This window comes from Lycium barbarum, chromosome 12 (genome assembly GCF_019175385.1).
Source record: "Lycium barbarum isolate Lr01 chromosome 12, ASM1917538v2, whole genome shotgun sequence".
Lineage (NCBI taxonomy): Eukaryota > Viridiplantae > Streptophyta > Magnoliopsida > Solanales > Solanaceae > Lycium > Lycium barbarum.
In genome coordinates, this window is record NC_083348.1 from 39,721,400 (window position 1) to 39,736,560 (window position 15,161).

The 15,161-nt window shown below is 42.7% G+C and overlaps 1 long non-coding RNA gene across 1 annotated transcript in view; it reads right to left on the minus strand.

The window, feature by feature from the left end:
- Positions 1–644: 644 nt before the first annotated feature.
- The window catches only part of LOC132624877 (uncharacterized), a 28,007-nt gene continuing 13,490 nt past the window's right edge, over positions 645–15,161 (minus strand). Inside the window, exon 3 of the long non-coding RNA XR_009576553.1 lies at positions 645–883. This is a non-coding gene — a long non-coding RNA (uncharacterized LOC132624877). The remainder of the gene's footprint in view (positions 884–15,161) is intronic.

Below are 15,161 nucleotides of genomic sequence, written 5' to 3' on the forward strand. Positions count from 1 at the left end.
CTTGATCATCAGTATGCAACATATTAAATTCAACTTCCTCTTGTTGATAAGCTTCTCTATTCAGTAACACTTCAGCTTCAACCTCTATACAACTATCATCCTTTTCAGGCATATTATAAAGGTCACGAGGATTTGTTTTTTACAACGATGAGCCATTCTTTGTCAACCATATCGTTCAAGTAGAAGACTTTTTTTTAATAAGGTAACATTCGTTCAAGGTAGAAGACTTGTTCAGACTGAGATGCCAACACAAATGGCTCATTTGTACGCAAGGCACAACGAGTGTTCACACTTATAAAACGATATTTGTCAATCTTATATCCTTTTCCTCGGTGAGCCACATCCCACCAATGACACCTGAATAGGTAAGCTTTCCTATTTCCCGTATAAGAAAAACTTGTAAATATGTCACGACCCAAACCGATGGGCCGTAACAAGTGTCCGACCACTACTGGCCAAGCACTCCTGTGCTTGCATTTACTTCTCACTGACTGTCCTGGGCCCATATACAATCTGTAATTGAGCTATACAGTCTCCCAAACAACCAACATAAAAGACATCGTACCAGGAACTCATGGCCAACGCATACATATAAACATAAGCACTAAGAGTAACAGCGCAAACCAATTTGGCCACTACATATATACGGTACAACAAAAATGAGCGCCGACGAGGCTGTATAACATCATGGCTACATATCACTGTCTACAGACCTCTATAGAATACAGACTGTAGAAAGGACAGGACAAGGCCCTGCCATACCCATATATATACGTAACCAAATAGCATACCAAAAGGGTTGTAGCTCCGGATCAATGGAGCGTACCGACTACCGCTGAGGGGAGGTCCTACTGCTGTGAATCGTCCGACTGGCTACCTGATCCTGCGGGCATGAACGCAGCGTCCACAAGAAGGGGCGTTAGTACGAGTAATGTACCGTGTATGTAAGCCATGAATAATAACATATGAGGGATACATAGCATGAATAATAACATAACGGAAATATAGAGCATATCGTAAGATAAAAGAGTAACCTGTACATATGCGTGCTCCTTAAGGCGGATGCCATGCATGCTTAAGTTTCTTTGAAAAATATTTCTTGTTCATGTATACATAAAATAGAACATATCATGTTGCCGAGGCGTCGGCTCCGATCCATTTAACCACATATGTCCCGCGTCCGGGCATCCCACGTCCGGGATGGTATCATGTCATATAATACCAACTGATCAGGTGGTGACGTGACTATAGCGCTCTGGCCCTCTTTCCCATATACATATACATGTATCATGTTCATGTATCATGTACATATATCATATTCATGTATCATATACATATATCATACAAGCAGCATGCAGGAGAGCCCAAGGAAAGTTATGTCTCTATAGGAGTGACGTAAGGTCGGTAACCTCCAATTATTTTATGGAATAATCATCATCGCTTTGTCTTACCTTGAAGGAACAATTATTATAAGGTGAGACTATCAATGAAGAATAGCATTAAGAGAACATAGAATAAGATCATAAATCTCATGAGGCGTCAATTCATATACTACTTTGAAGTCTTTTGAAAGCGGAGTCATTATCAAAGAATAAGGTTGAGGATCAGGAAACAGCTCAATATTCTCATATCGTCATTGAAATCATAAATTGGAATCCTTTAGACATGAAATAGTTCTCATCATAGTCATCATAGAAATATTCTCCTCTTTGGCCTTATTGTCATAATGTGAAAACATGCTCATCGTTGTTATCATAAGAGTTCACATAATCATAAACCTTTGGTTTGGAAAATATGAGCATTTTGGAAAAACATTTATGGACCATCAGGAAATGAGTCATGTATTTGGAATCATAAGCTTTTAACTTTTGAAAATAAGAGGTTATGGAAGCATTTATGAAATTGTAACATAGGATTCATGCCTTTGAAAGAAAGGGGCAAGCCTTAACATACCTGTTCAACCTCCTATTGGCTACGCTTATGCGTCCGAGCTCGTAAGTCTACATTTAAGAGGATTTACACTAACGTTAGCCTCTTTATCGCACACTTATTCCAAGTTTCAAATCATACTATTCTATATTCTACCGAAAATCGGGCAACATTTCCCCTGTTTATATGCTTAGCCCGAATTCTCAATTCAAACACCAACAACAACAATAACAATACCAACATCAATAGCACCATTTCCAACACCAAAGTATTCCATAGAACAACCCACACGCTGTTTTCCAACTTCCATAACTAACCAACCCGTTATACAATTATTTAACCACACTATCTTCGTAAATAAGCCGGTATTAACATAAACAGAAAGAGATTCATACCTTTCTCTTGGTAATACTGCAATATCTTCACTTCTCCACCATGGACTTAAGCCACAATGCAAGATACACAATTTTGTTATCGCAACTATACGCCGTCTGGACCGGGATTTGGGAATTATACCTGGTTTCGGGCTAAAAAGTTGATGATGGAAAGTTAGAGAGTATTCTGGAAGGTTTGGGGAGGTTTGGGTGTGTTTTGGACGAAAATATGAGGAGGTCTCCCCTTTAAATAGCGGTCCAGGTTCTGCCTGGACCGAAGGGGGCGCGTTCGCGCTGGCTTAGTTTTTTTGCCTGCGCCTTCGTTCAGTAAAAAGGTCATAACTCTTGATCTCGATATCGTGTGAGGGCCCATGACCTATGGTTGGAAAGATATTTCAAGTATCTACAACTTTCATGCTTGGTATTTTTCCAAATTCCAAAATTATGATATCGTTTTGGCCCCTCCAAGTCAGATCATCCGAAAATGTTTCCTTAAATCGTCCTTTTGGAGGTCTTATGCCCATTTTTTGCTTAAGGGTCCTTCTTAGGACTTGCTCAACTTTCCATGTACTACTCATAGATCTCTTCATATGTCCTTTATAAAACTCTGATGTGTGGGCCCCACTTAGTTGCAGCAACGAGGGCTTTTGCTCAAGTGCCATATGAACCAATTCACCCCATATGGTCTCCAAATGTCATATATATGTTATTATTACATTCTTATAATATAAACTTCATCCCGAACCCGGGCCTCAAAATCGCTCAGCGCGTTCGCGCTGTGTTGGCCCTTGGCCTTCTGCGCGTTCGCGCCACTCCCTGGCGCGTTCGCGCAGACCATTTTCCTAGTCTGCCAGCCCGACTTGTAACTTCCATATCTCCTTACCCCGATGTCCTATTGAGGAGCGGTTTGTTGCGTTGGAAACTAGACTTATCGAACTTCACTTTAGACTTTTGTTTCACTTCAAAACTCTTAATATACTAAAACATATTCTTTCTTCCAGTTAGGCTAAAATTTCCGTACCAAACCTTGCCCAACTTTTCTTCAAAGCCTCGGAAGCTTAATCTCCTTAGTTCACTGGTTTTCCAATCCTCCTATAACCTGTTACGTGAACTCAGACTTTTATAATCGTAAAACGAGCACCTATGATCCTGCATCTTCTCGACAATAACTCCGTTCTCTGCAATTGAATGGCTAATACCTAACGAATCTCAACGTACAGAAACTATGGGGTGTAACATCCTTCCCCCCTTAGAAACATTCGTCCTCGAATGTTGCAGTATTGCCAACCCACAACACCATCTTTGATTCCTTAGAACCGTTATTCTTCCTTTAGGGTCCGATTACCGTTTTCTTAGACTATAACTTTGTTCAGTCTCTTCTCATCTTCCCTTAACTCTTTCATTGCCTTCAGTCAGCTTATTTCACTTCTTTGTCTTTATGTACATGGTCAGAAATTAACTAGCATCTCGCTCTCATTTTGTCTCCACTATTGTAGTCTTGACTTATCGTGCCATAACTATTCATCGGCCCGTAAGTATTTCTCTTTTTGTTGTTCCTTGTTTCCTTGTTAGTGACCCACTACCTTTCTCATATACGGTGCCTTTTCTGTGTTTATCCCTTCGGTACCATCTCGGGCTACTCTTTTTGATATCTGTTGGTCTTGGGTATACACTGTACTGGCTCCTTGTAGTTCATTGGTCAGCTTCATTAGTCCTTACATCCTTGTCACCATCTCTCTTACCCTTACATTCCGAGTGTTTATCCAGCATGACCTTGTCGCTAGTGGGCATAATGGTTGTGTTCCTTAAACTATTCCTCCTAGTTCCTTTCCAAGACCACTTCCATCAATCCAAAGTACGTATATACATAATGGTTTTTCATCCTTTACTATCCTTCGCAGTACCATTATACTTATGGTAAACTTATAATCCCAGTTCAAGCTAAATCCCTGGGGCTCCTGCCACAACTTTTTCGTTAGCTTCCTGCTCCCAAATCTCGCGATACAAACCCAGAAGCATAGGATTACGGCAATTCTCACTCTATTACAACTCTCTTACAACGTATATATATATATATATATATATATATATATATATATATATATATATATATATATATATATATATATATATATATATATATCTAGCTTCGATTTCTTTGTATCGGCGATCACTTCATCTGTCGTTATTCCTCATTGGCTTTCTGGTATGACCTTTTTACAATGATAGTTGGGCATAGCTTCACGTTAACGGTTCATATAATTCCATAGCATATACTCTCATGTTCAGTATAATTAGCGATCCATGAAGTGTTTTCTAATATCCGGTGAACTCTTTTATTCCCATCCACAAGAGCAGTGTTTTTCCTTTCCTCAGAAAATTACCAAACTACCAATCTTTGTTTCTTTTGTTATAATTGTTATCCCTTCCGGTGTAAAATCCCTTTTTTTTTTGTCATTCTTGGATTCACTGTCCTCTCTGTCATCCTCATGAATTTGACTTGGAACCCGTTCTTGCTCTCTTTACTACCCTTTTAGGCATATCACTACATACTTAGGTACGACACAATTTTACCCGATGCGAGGGATTCAAATCATGGTCTAGAAATATCGTAGTTCATATTGGCGTGAAGCATTCTCTTACGGTGTCTTCCATACTTTCTTTCTATGTCTGCCTCATGGCACACTTATTTTCCGTTCATTTCTGCTTCTTTCTGATATCTTCCTGATACGCCGATATGTTTCGAACTCTGGCCCCAAGCTAATAAATTTCTCCTTCTGGAGCTTGAAAACGTCATAATTCGTTTCAAGTCCAATATGTTCTTCCTTCCCCCCTTATTAAGGAGGTCCTAATACACCAATAGCTTTCAAATATCCATCATCTTCGGCAATTATCTGCCGCCCTTCACGACCTTCTCAAGGTTGGGGTTCTGTCATTGTATGGTCTGCCTTATCTATCTTCACTCTTGTATCCAATCGGAACACTTATAAGGGTTAGATCCAATTCTGATGCCTTCTTTTCTGTCTTTTCACACCTCTGTCTTTTATGACTAGAGGTTTTTCAGACACGCAAGTTAATGGGGGCATCGAGATTCACCACGTCCTTTATGAATTTTTCGGTTATACCTTACTCCTCGTCTCTTTTCCCGACTTTGCTTATGACATCTCTAAAACTTCTTACCCTGAGTTCTTCTTCCATTTATGTCTATATCATCATTTTTTCAATATTTCCATACCCTTCCATCCACTACTAGTCCTTTCGCCCGTTTAGCTCAGTTACTCATACTTCTTCTTAACTATGCGTTTATGTTGCAGCTGTGCATCCAAGTTTTCCGAATGTCCTGCTACTTCTTGCTCTTAGCACGAAATTCTTACGATGTACACTCTCTCCATCCTAATTCATCGAGCCTTCATCCGTCTTTCTGATGTCACGACTAGGTTGTCTTCTCATCTATGCACATTCCTTACATTTCATTCTATTTCCTTTATAATCGAACCTCTCAGTATTTACGAAAGTTCTTGCCTCATATCATTAATTTTCTAATCACATGGGTCACCCCATCATCTTCGTTCTTACCTCGGTGATTGATCGGTTTCCTACCGCCAACTCGTTAAAGTATCCTTCTTACTCTCATCGTTAAGGATTTCCAGTTAATTTGCTGCTAAATGCTCTCCCTTTTTTTTCGATCAACCCATTAGTATACCTTCCCTATTTTCATCCTTAACCTTCCTTAGGTTCCTTCCTCCTTGAGCGCCTTTCTTCTCTCGTTATTTACAGTATCGACCCTGAAGTTCGTGAAATATTCCTTGAAACATGCAAACCCGTTCTATTCTTAAGTCACCTTTTAGGAAAGCTTCTCTATATCCGAGGAACCATATCAATATGGCTACACATTTATCCCTTTATAAATATATCTTTCGAGAGTTGGTAGCATCGTTGCAAGGTCTAATCATTCTTTCTCTTACTTCACATTCCTCGTCGTGGTCACTATCCTTTTAGCCCCACTTATCAAAATTTGTTCTCTAACCCCACACATTCCTCTTTTGTTCCATACTACCACACTTTATCCCTGTCACATACCTACCTTCGAATTTTTACCCAAATAGTCTCGTGCTTAGCTCGTCGTCTCTCTTGGAGGCCTCACTCACTCATGTTTCTTACTTCTTACTTTTTCGATATTTTGATCTCCTTACCTTCCATATACTCACTTTCTTTCCTTTCCAGATGTCATTACATTAGAACTCTCCAAACCTAACCTGTAGTGAAAGTAACATCAGCTTACCTGGTAACGTTCTTCTGTCACTTGAACTTTATTACCCTGTTCGATCAATGTCTTCCATATACCGCAACGCCGGTTGCTGGGATACACATACCCATTGATACAACCACATATGGGATATCATACGCATTCATATATATATATATATATATATATATTTATTTATTTATTCTAACGCCTCGCTTACAAAGTGTCTCCAAATACTACTCAAACTCATCCTAGTTCCAGGGCTTTGATGCACCTTCTTTCTCTTCACCGATCTAGTCCGCCTCGTCCTACGCGACCTTTTAAGGTTTCCAACTATTCTGTATACTCTAATTTCCTGTAGGCTACTCTAGCTTCTCATTTGTCTCTTATGTCTGAATTTATAGGACTTTTTAGTACACTTCCCAGAAGGTAACCCATCCTAACATTTCTCTCACCCCAGCACGCTTAACCTTGAAACTCTGATGAAATCCGGTGCGTTAATGCTAGTATGATCACATCCACCTAACCGCATGACCGTCATCACATAATCTGGAGCAAGTTGAAGTCTTAACAGATTCCAAAACATTATCGTAACACATCTCCCTCCGAATTAGAAAGGGTCTTTTACTCTTCTGACTATACAATTACTATTTTAGCCTTTTCAATCCTCAATATTCACCTTTCACCTATGTGTATGACTACCATTCATCCTAGATTTCCAGATTCCCACTGGTGGCGAAAACACCTTGATTGTCGTTACTTATAAATACTTGGTTATTGGCCCTTGGATTTCCGCTCGCCGCTATTAAGTAATAATCTTACACCAAATACATATACATAGAAAATTCCAATAAAGGCTCATATACCTGTAGTCGATCGGTCTCTAGTCTGATCTGGCGGACTATAAGGTGAAGTGTGCTCCTCATCATTGTCTACCCACCATCTGCTCGTTTAGCCTTCGTCATCTCTCTCATCTGAATCCGAGGGATATAGATAACCGGGAAATTCCTGATTTACCGACGGCCAGGATAGGGGGCTGGAGTAATCCGTAACACTCACTGGGGAGGCTGGTCTGACTTAGTGCTCTACCATAGGAGCAGCTGGTACGGCCACGACAATCTCCTCCTCCGGTGTCCCAGACGAATACTCGGACGGATCCGTGTCATAACTATCCTCTAGGGGTTCCTCCTCCCTAGGAGTCAAAAACTCTGGAGGAATCGTTGCTGGGTCCTCCGAGGGATCAGTCTCAATGGAATAACTGAGGCTCCTCCTACTGGGTCCTGGAGCCTGGGGTCTTGGATCTGATCTGGGGGCCTTCTTAGCGCCCCCACTGCCCGAAGTTGATCTCTTCATCTTTTTGTCAATCTGCACCAACCTAAAGTTTATTCGTGATATGCATAAGTTGCTGCACCATATGGGGATAGTGGAGACCCGCGACGTTGATTATGTGTCCTGCCAGTTTCGCGGCGACGCGAAGATGTGGTGGAGGTATTTCGTGGCGTGTAGATCTGAGGGTTCTCCCCCTTTGACTTGGACTCAGTTCTACCAGGTCTTCCTTGAGAAGTATGTGCCCCGATCTTTGAGAGAGGCTCGTAGGGAGCAGTTTCTACACCTTAAGCAGAGGGGCATGTCCTTGGAGTCTTATGTGACCCGTTTCCTCTATTTGGCCCGATACTCTACTCTGTTGATTCCTACCAAGGCTGATAGGATCAAGTGCTTTGTTGGAGGACCTGTGGGCTCTTTACAGATTCCTTACCTTTAGATGGAGTCTATGAGGGCTTCCTTCCAGTCCATTATTGAGCATGCTTCGATGGTTGAGGGCGCAAAGGCCTGTGCTTTTAGTGATGGTGACCAGAGGCCACGTCAGACTGGCAGCTTTGGGGGTTCTGGTACGAGGGGCGCCGGTCAGTTTTCGAGGCCACCTCAGCCCTATTCAGATTGTCTCGTGCATTCAGCATTACTGAATTTCTCTAATGAGCCACCTAGACAGAGAGCTCCTGAGAGCTCGTTCTCTAGACCAGTGGACAGGACTGCTTCATCCGAGTCTTCAGTTTCCATGTTTCAGCACTTGACTCCTCTTACCTATTTCTCTTGTAGGGAGGTTGGGCATATTACCAAGAGATGTCCCCTACCTAGGCAAGATTATCAGCCGCCAGGGCTTTTGTATCATCCGGTGGTCGATGAGGGATTTCTCAGAGAGGCAGTGCTCAGTCAGGCCGCGGTATTTCCCATGGTTCTAGAGGTGGGTCCCAGCCAGCTAGAGGTGGTACTCAGAGTGCGAGAAGGGGGTCTCAGACTGGGCGTGGTGGAGCCCATTGTTACTCATTTCCTGGTAGGCCCGAGGCAGAGGCCTCAGATGTTGTGATCTCAGGTACTATTTTTGTCCGTCATAGAGCAGCATCTGTATTATTTGATCCTGGACCCACTTATTCGTATGTATCTGCATTTCATGCCGTTGGTTGGGATTTACCCTGTGATAGCATAGATATACCTGTTCATGTGTCTACTCTAGTCTCAGATTCTGTGGTTGTTGATCGAGTCTACCGGTCTTGTTTAGTTACTTTTATGGGGTATAACACCTGGGTAGATTTAATGATTCTGGATATGGTGGACTTTGATATTATATTGGGTATGTCCTGGCTTTTTCCTTATCATGCGATATTGAACTGTCACGCCAAGACAGTCACTTTAACCATGCCAGGAATCCCTAGGCTTGAGTGGAGAGGTACTCCTAGTCCCGCTCCGAAGAAGATTATTTTCTTCCTTCGGGCGAAGAAATTAGTAAGTAAGGGGTGTTTAGAATATTTGGAGCATGTTTGTGATACGACTGTTGCATCTCCATCCCTTGAGTCTATTCTTATTGCGAGCGAGTTCGGAGAGGTATTTCTGTCGGATTTGCCGGGTATGCCACCCGATCGTGACATTGATTTCTGTATCGATGTGGACCCGGGTACTCGTCCTATTTCCATCCCACCATATCAGATGGCACCAGCCGAGTTGAGAGAACTTAAGGAACAATTGCAGGATTTATTGAGCAAGGGGTTCATTAGACCGAGCGTCTCCCCTTGGGGTGCTCCAGTGTTATTTGTGAAGAAGAAAGATGGGACCATGAGGATGTGCATTGATTACCGCCAGTTAAACAAGGTCACTATTTGGAACAATTGCCCTATGCCTTGTATTGATGATCTATTTGACCAGCTTCAGGGTGCCTCGGTGTTTTCTAAGATTGATTAGCGTTTCGGCTATCACCAGTTGAAGATTAGGGCGGAGGATATTCCGAAGACAGCATTTCGGATGAGATATGGCCACTATGAGTTTCTACTGATGTCTTTCGGGCTTACCAATGCCCCGGCTGCATTAATGACCTTGATGAATGTCATCTTTAGGCCGTTCCTTGATTCTTTTGTGATTGTGTTTATTGATGACATCTTGTGTATTCCAAGAGTAGAGTGGAGCATGAGATCCATCTTCGTACCGTCCTTGGGCTATTGAAGAAACATAGCCTAGTTGCGAAATTTTACAAGTGTGAGTTCTGGTTAGAGTCTGTGGCATTCTTGGGTCATGTGGTGTCCAAAGAGGGAATTATTGTTGACCCATAGAAGATTGAGGCTGTGAGGGGTTGGGCGAGGCCCACTACTGTTACCGAGATTCGTAGTTTTGTGAGTTTGGCCAATTATTGCCGTCTCTTTTTGAAGGGTTTTGCTGCCATTGCTTCATCCTTGACCAGATTGACTCAAAAGGATGTTCCCTTCCAGTGGACGGAAGATTGTGAGGAGAGCTTTCAAAAGCTTAAGCTTTTTTTGACCACAACCCCGATCCTAGCCTTACTTGTGAAGGTCAAGGACTTCGCGGTCTATTGTGATGCTTCCCGTATGGGTTTGGGTGCGGTGTTAATGCAGGAGGGTAGAGTGATAGCTTGTGCTTCCCGTCAGTTGAAGGTTCACGAGAAGAATTACCCTACCCGTGATTTAGAGTTGTTGGCCATAGTCTTCGCCTTGAAGCTATGGAGGTATTACTTGTACGGTGCCCATTGTGAGGTTTTTATCGATCACCGTATCCTTCAGCATGTGTTTACCCAGAGAGATCTTAAATCTAGGCAGCGCCGATGGATGGATCTCCTGAAGGATTATGACATCTCTGTTCTGTATCACCCTAGTAAATCCAATGTGGTGGCTGATGCCTTGAGTCGCAAGGCAGTGAGTATGAGGAGTTTAGCTCGATTGGTTGTTTCCGAGCGTCCGTTGGCCATGGAGGTTCAGACTCCGGCTAACAGTTTCGTCCATCTCGACCTCGGGCAAGATCTTGGCTTGTATAGAGGCGAGGTCATCGTTATTGGATCGGATCAAGGCTAATCAGTTTGATGATTCTCAGTTGAGCAAGATCCGAGATAGGGTGTTGAATGGGGAGGCCAAGGAGGCCATGATCGATTCTGAGGGCATTCTGAGGATTAGGGGACGCGTATGCGTTCCTCGTGTTGGTGATCTGATTCAGTTGATCTTATCTGAGGCCCACAGCTCTCGCTATTCCATTTATCCGGGAGTGACTAAGATGTAGCGTTATTTGAGACAACACTATTAGTGGCGTCGTATGAAAAGGGATATAGTTGATTTTGTGGCTAAGTGTGGAAATTGTCAACAAGTAAAATATGAGCACCAGCGACCCAGTGGGGTGTTTCAGAGGATGCCCATTCCCAAGTAGAAGTGGGAGAGGATTACCATGAATTTTGTCACGGGTCTTCGGAAGACCCTTGGCAAGTTTGATTGTATTTGGGTGATAGTGGATCGATTGACTAAATCCACTCACTTTGTTTCGGTTCAGGTTTCTTATACCGCGGAGAAGTTAGCCGAGATGTACATTCGAGATATTGTGAGATTACATGGGATCCCTATTTCTGTTGTATCTGATCGGGGTACTATCTTCATTTCTCAATTCTAGAGAGCATTTCATGATGAGTTGGGTACCCGATTGGACTTTAGTACCGCTTCCATCCCCAGATCGATGGCCACTCCGAGCGGACCATTCAAGTGCTCGAGGACATGTTGAGAGCGTGTGTTATTGATTTTGGTTGTCATTGGGACCAGCACTTGCCCTTGGTGGAGTTTGCATACAACAACAGTTACCATTCGAGTATTGGTATGGCGCCTTTTGAGGCCTTATATGGTAGGAGGTGTAGATCTCCGATTGGTTGGTTCGATGGGTTCGAAACTCGACCTGGGAGCACGGATCTGTTGAGAGAGTCCCTTGATAGAGTGATATTTATTCAGGCCAGACCTGTGGCGGCTTAGAGCAGGCAGAAGATGTATACGGACCGGAAGGTTCGGGATTTAAAGTTTACTATTGGTAATCAGGTTCTATTGAAGGTTTCACCCATGAAGGGTGTTATGAGGTTTGGTAAGAGGGGCAAGTTGAGCCCTATATACATTGGCCCATTTGAGATCGTGTATTGTATAGGTGATGTAGCTTATGAGTTAGCATTGCCGCCAGGCTTGGCGGGAGTTCACCCGATTTTCCATGTTTCGATGCTGAAGAGATACCATGCCGACGGTACCTACATTATCCGTTGGGATTCTATATTACTTGATGAGAATTTGACTTATAAGGAGGAGCCTATCGCTATCTTGGATAGGCAAGTTCGAAAGTTGAGGTCCAAGGAGATTGCTTCTGTGAAAGTGCAATGGAAGCACCGTCCTGTGGAAGAGGCTACCTAGGAGACTGAGTCTGATATACGTAGCCGATATCCCCAGTTGTTCACTAATTCAGGTATTTTCCTACATTCCTTCTTTTCTTTGCTCGAGGACGAGCAACGGTTCAATTGGTATCTGATGTTACGACCCGTTTGGTCGTTATAGTCCTTTTGGCACTTTCGCCCGTTCTAGAGCATTGGTTGGCTCACTTTTGACCCGAGGGGACCGTTTACATGCTTCCCAAGGTGTCTAGACCGGAGTCGGGTAATTTTGGTGAAAATATAGGCTTAAAAGTGAAAGTGGTTGACCCAAAATTGACTTTTGGGCAAACGAACCTTTTCCAGAATTCCGTCAATTTCGAAAGGTCCAGATAGTCGTTTAGAATTTATGTGGGCATTTAGTTCGGTTCCCAATGCACTCGGATGCATTTCGGGACGTTGGATGGGAAATGAAAATTAAGGCATCGGTGGTTGACTCGGTCAATGAGACCTTAGCTGGGAATTTCGAGGCCACAGGCGCGTTCGTACCACGTTTTTATGTGGGACTAGGTATCTGGTATGTGAGCAGATAGGCTCGGGAGTTAGTTAAAAAATTAGATCGAAGGAAAATATTGGGCCAAGTTTCTGGTGTCCGGTGCCCACTTTGGCGGCACCAGCACCGCAACAGCGGCACCGCTGGGGCGGTGGACCTGCCGCTGAAGCGGTACGAGTCATTTAGGCTTGACCGCTAAAACGGTCAGGTGGCTGCTGGGGCTGCCCAGGTACAGGTACAGCGGTGACGGACAGTGACTGATTCATTAAATGTGTGTTAAATGAGTCTTAGACCCTCATTATTTCATATCTCAATATTGGGGGTTAGGAAAGTTGTTCTTGGAGACAAATTGAAGGAATTCTGGGAGGTAAAACCTTGTCTAATCCTTTACTTCTGTTTAATCACAATCATCTTAGACTTTCCCCTTCTCTTTTCAATCCCTTAGAAATGGAATATGAAGGAGGGTTTTGGGAGATTTTTCTCTAAGATTATACTTGATAAATTGATGATGTTAATGTTAAAATGTGATGAATCTAAGCTTAGTAAGCCTATATCTTCCACTTTTAACGTTGAATTTCAGATTTGGAGAATTAGGGTTCATACCCAATTTGGGGGTTTTTACTAGAAATCAAATTTAGGGATAATTCTTGAGCTAAATCAACAATTAATGATTGGGTTATGATTACCTAGAATTCAATTTGGTATTTTCCCCGCGAATATCCCATTTCGCCCTTGTGGGCCCGTTTTTCCAATTTCTAGGGTTAAAATGGACCTAATTGATATCATAGTAATATTGGTATCATTCTCCATGGTTTCTAACTTAGAATTCGATTATGCTTAGACTACTTTGGTTCTGAGCTTCAAAGGAAGGGCAAGGCGATAAAGTGACTTGTTGGTGTTACGGTTCGGCAGTCTAAGTAGGTTATGGTTTACCTTTGTTCAGACTTCGTATAGCGAATCACATATTTAAATTATAATATCGGAGACAGCATGTGAACCTTTGGGTGTGGAGTTGGGATGGATATTTCCTTAGGTTGGGCCCTAATATGTGTTGGGACTAGTCACCCCGTTATGCGTGTCGATTATTCAATTGTGTTGGCTTGATGCCATGTGTAGTTGGTAGATATAGAATTCTGCTCGTTTTCCTGATTTGGAATAGGATTAACATACACGTTTTTGGTACTTGTACTTGATATATTGTTGGCGTACCCACTGTTGGTACTTGAGTTATTGATATATGTTGGCATATCCACTGTTAGTATTGTGATGTGATACGTTGTTGGCATAACCGTTGTGGTATTGGTGATATTGAACTCGACTGTTGGTGATTGACATATACATTGCACGCATTCTCTCATATTTATCATGCATGGCCGATATCCGGTGATGATCCGGTATCGTTGATTGAGCCAAATTGATATTTGATAAACTCTTTTACTTGAGTGATTATGAAAAAAGGCCGATGTCTGAAGATCCATTCCGGAATCGTTGTTTATATGAAACTGACACTTGATAAACTCTTTTACTTGAGTGATTGTGATGAGAGGCCGATGTTCGAGGTTCAATTTCGGAATCATTGATTTATGAAACTGATATTTGACAACTCTTTTGAGTGATTCTGAGGAGGCCGATGTTCGATGGTTATATTCGGGCATCATTGTTACATGGCCGATTCTGATGTTATTCCGGAATCGTTGTTAGTGCATGGGCTCCGCGGGTCCCCTAGGGTGGTGCACTGAGACTCCCCCTGTGAACAATAAGCTAGGATCCCGTCTGTCTGTTTGGCAACGATTCGGGACGGGTGGAACTTAGACTTCACGAGTCACGCTGTTACACCTCGAAAAATTTCCCGTTGATACGCAAGTGAACGAACTAGTGATGTGTGCGAGGAGTGCGAGAGTATAATGTTTCATGAGCAATGTGCGTAAATGGACGAGAATGATTAGAATGAAAAGTCGAGAAATTTGAAAAGTTGAAAGTTGGCAAAACTGCCCAGTGGTCGTAAAGTGCAAAATACGGACCGTAAACTGGTATACGGTCCGTAAACTGTAAGGTCGTAAACTGCCATGCAAGGCTTCGACTTTCTGCCCAGTGGAGAAATGGTAAAATACGACCAGGAGGACGGACCGTAAAGTGATTTACGGCCCGTAAACCATGGTCGTAAATCACCATGCATGCAGCCTAAAGTTTCTGGCGCTGCTTAAGGTTAAAGACGACCACGAGGGACGGTCCGTAAACTGAAATACGGACCGTAAACCTCCATGGACGACCACTGTTCACCCCAGCACAGATTTTCAGTTCATTAAATATAAGGACCAAGACTTGTTTTATTTCATTTCTACACTACACTTCTCTCTAGAATCATCTCTCTACATTTATTTCATAAGTTTTCAAGGA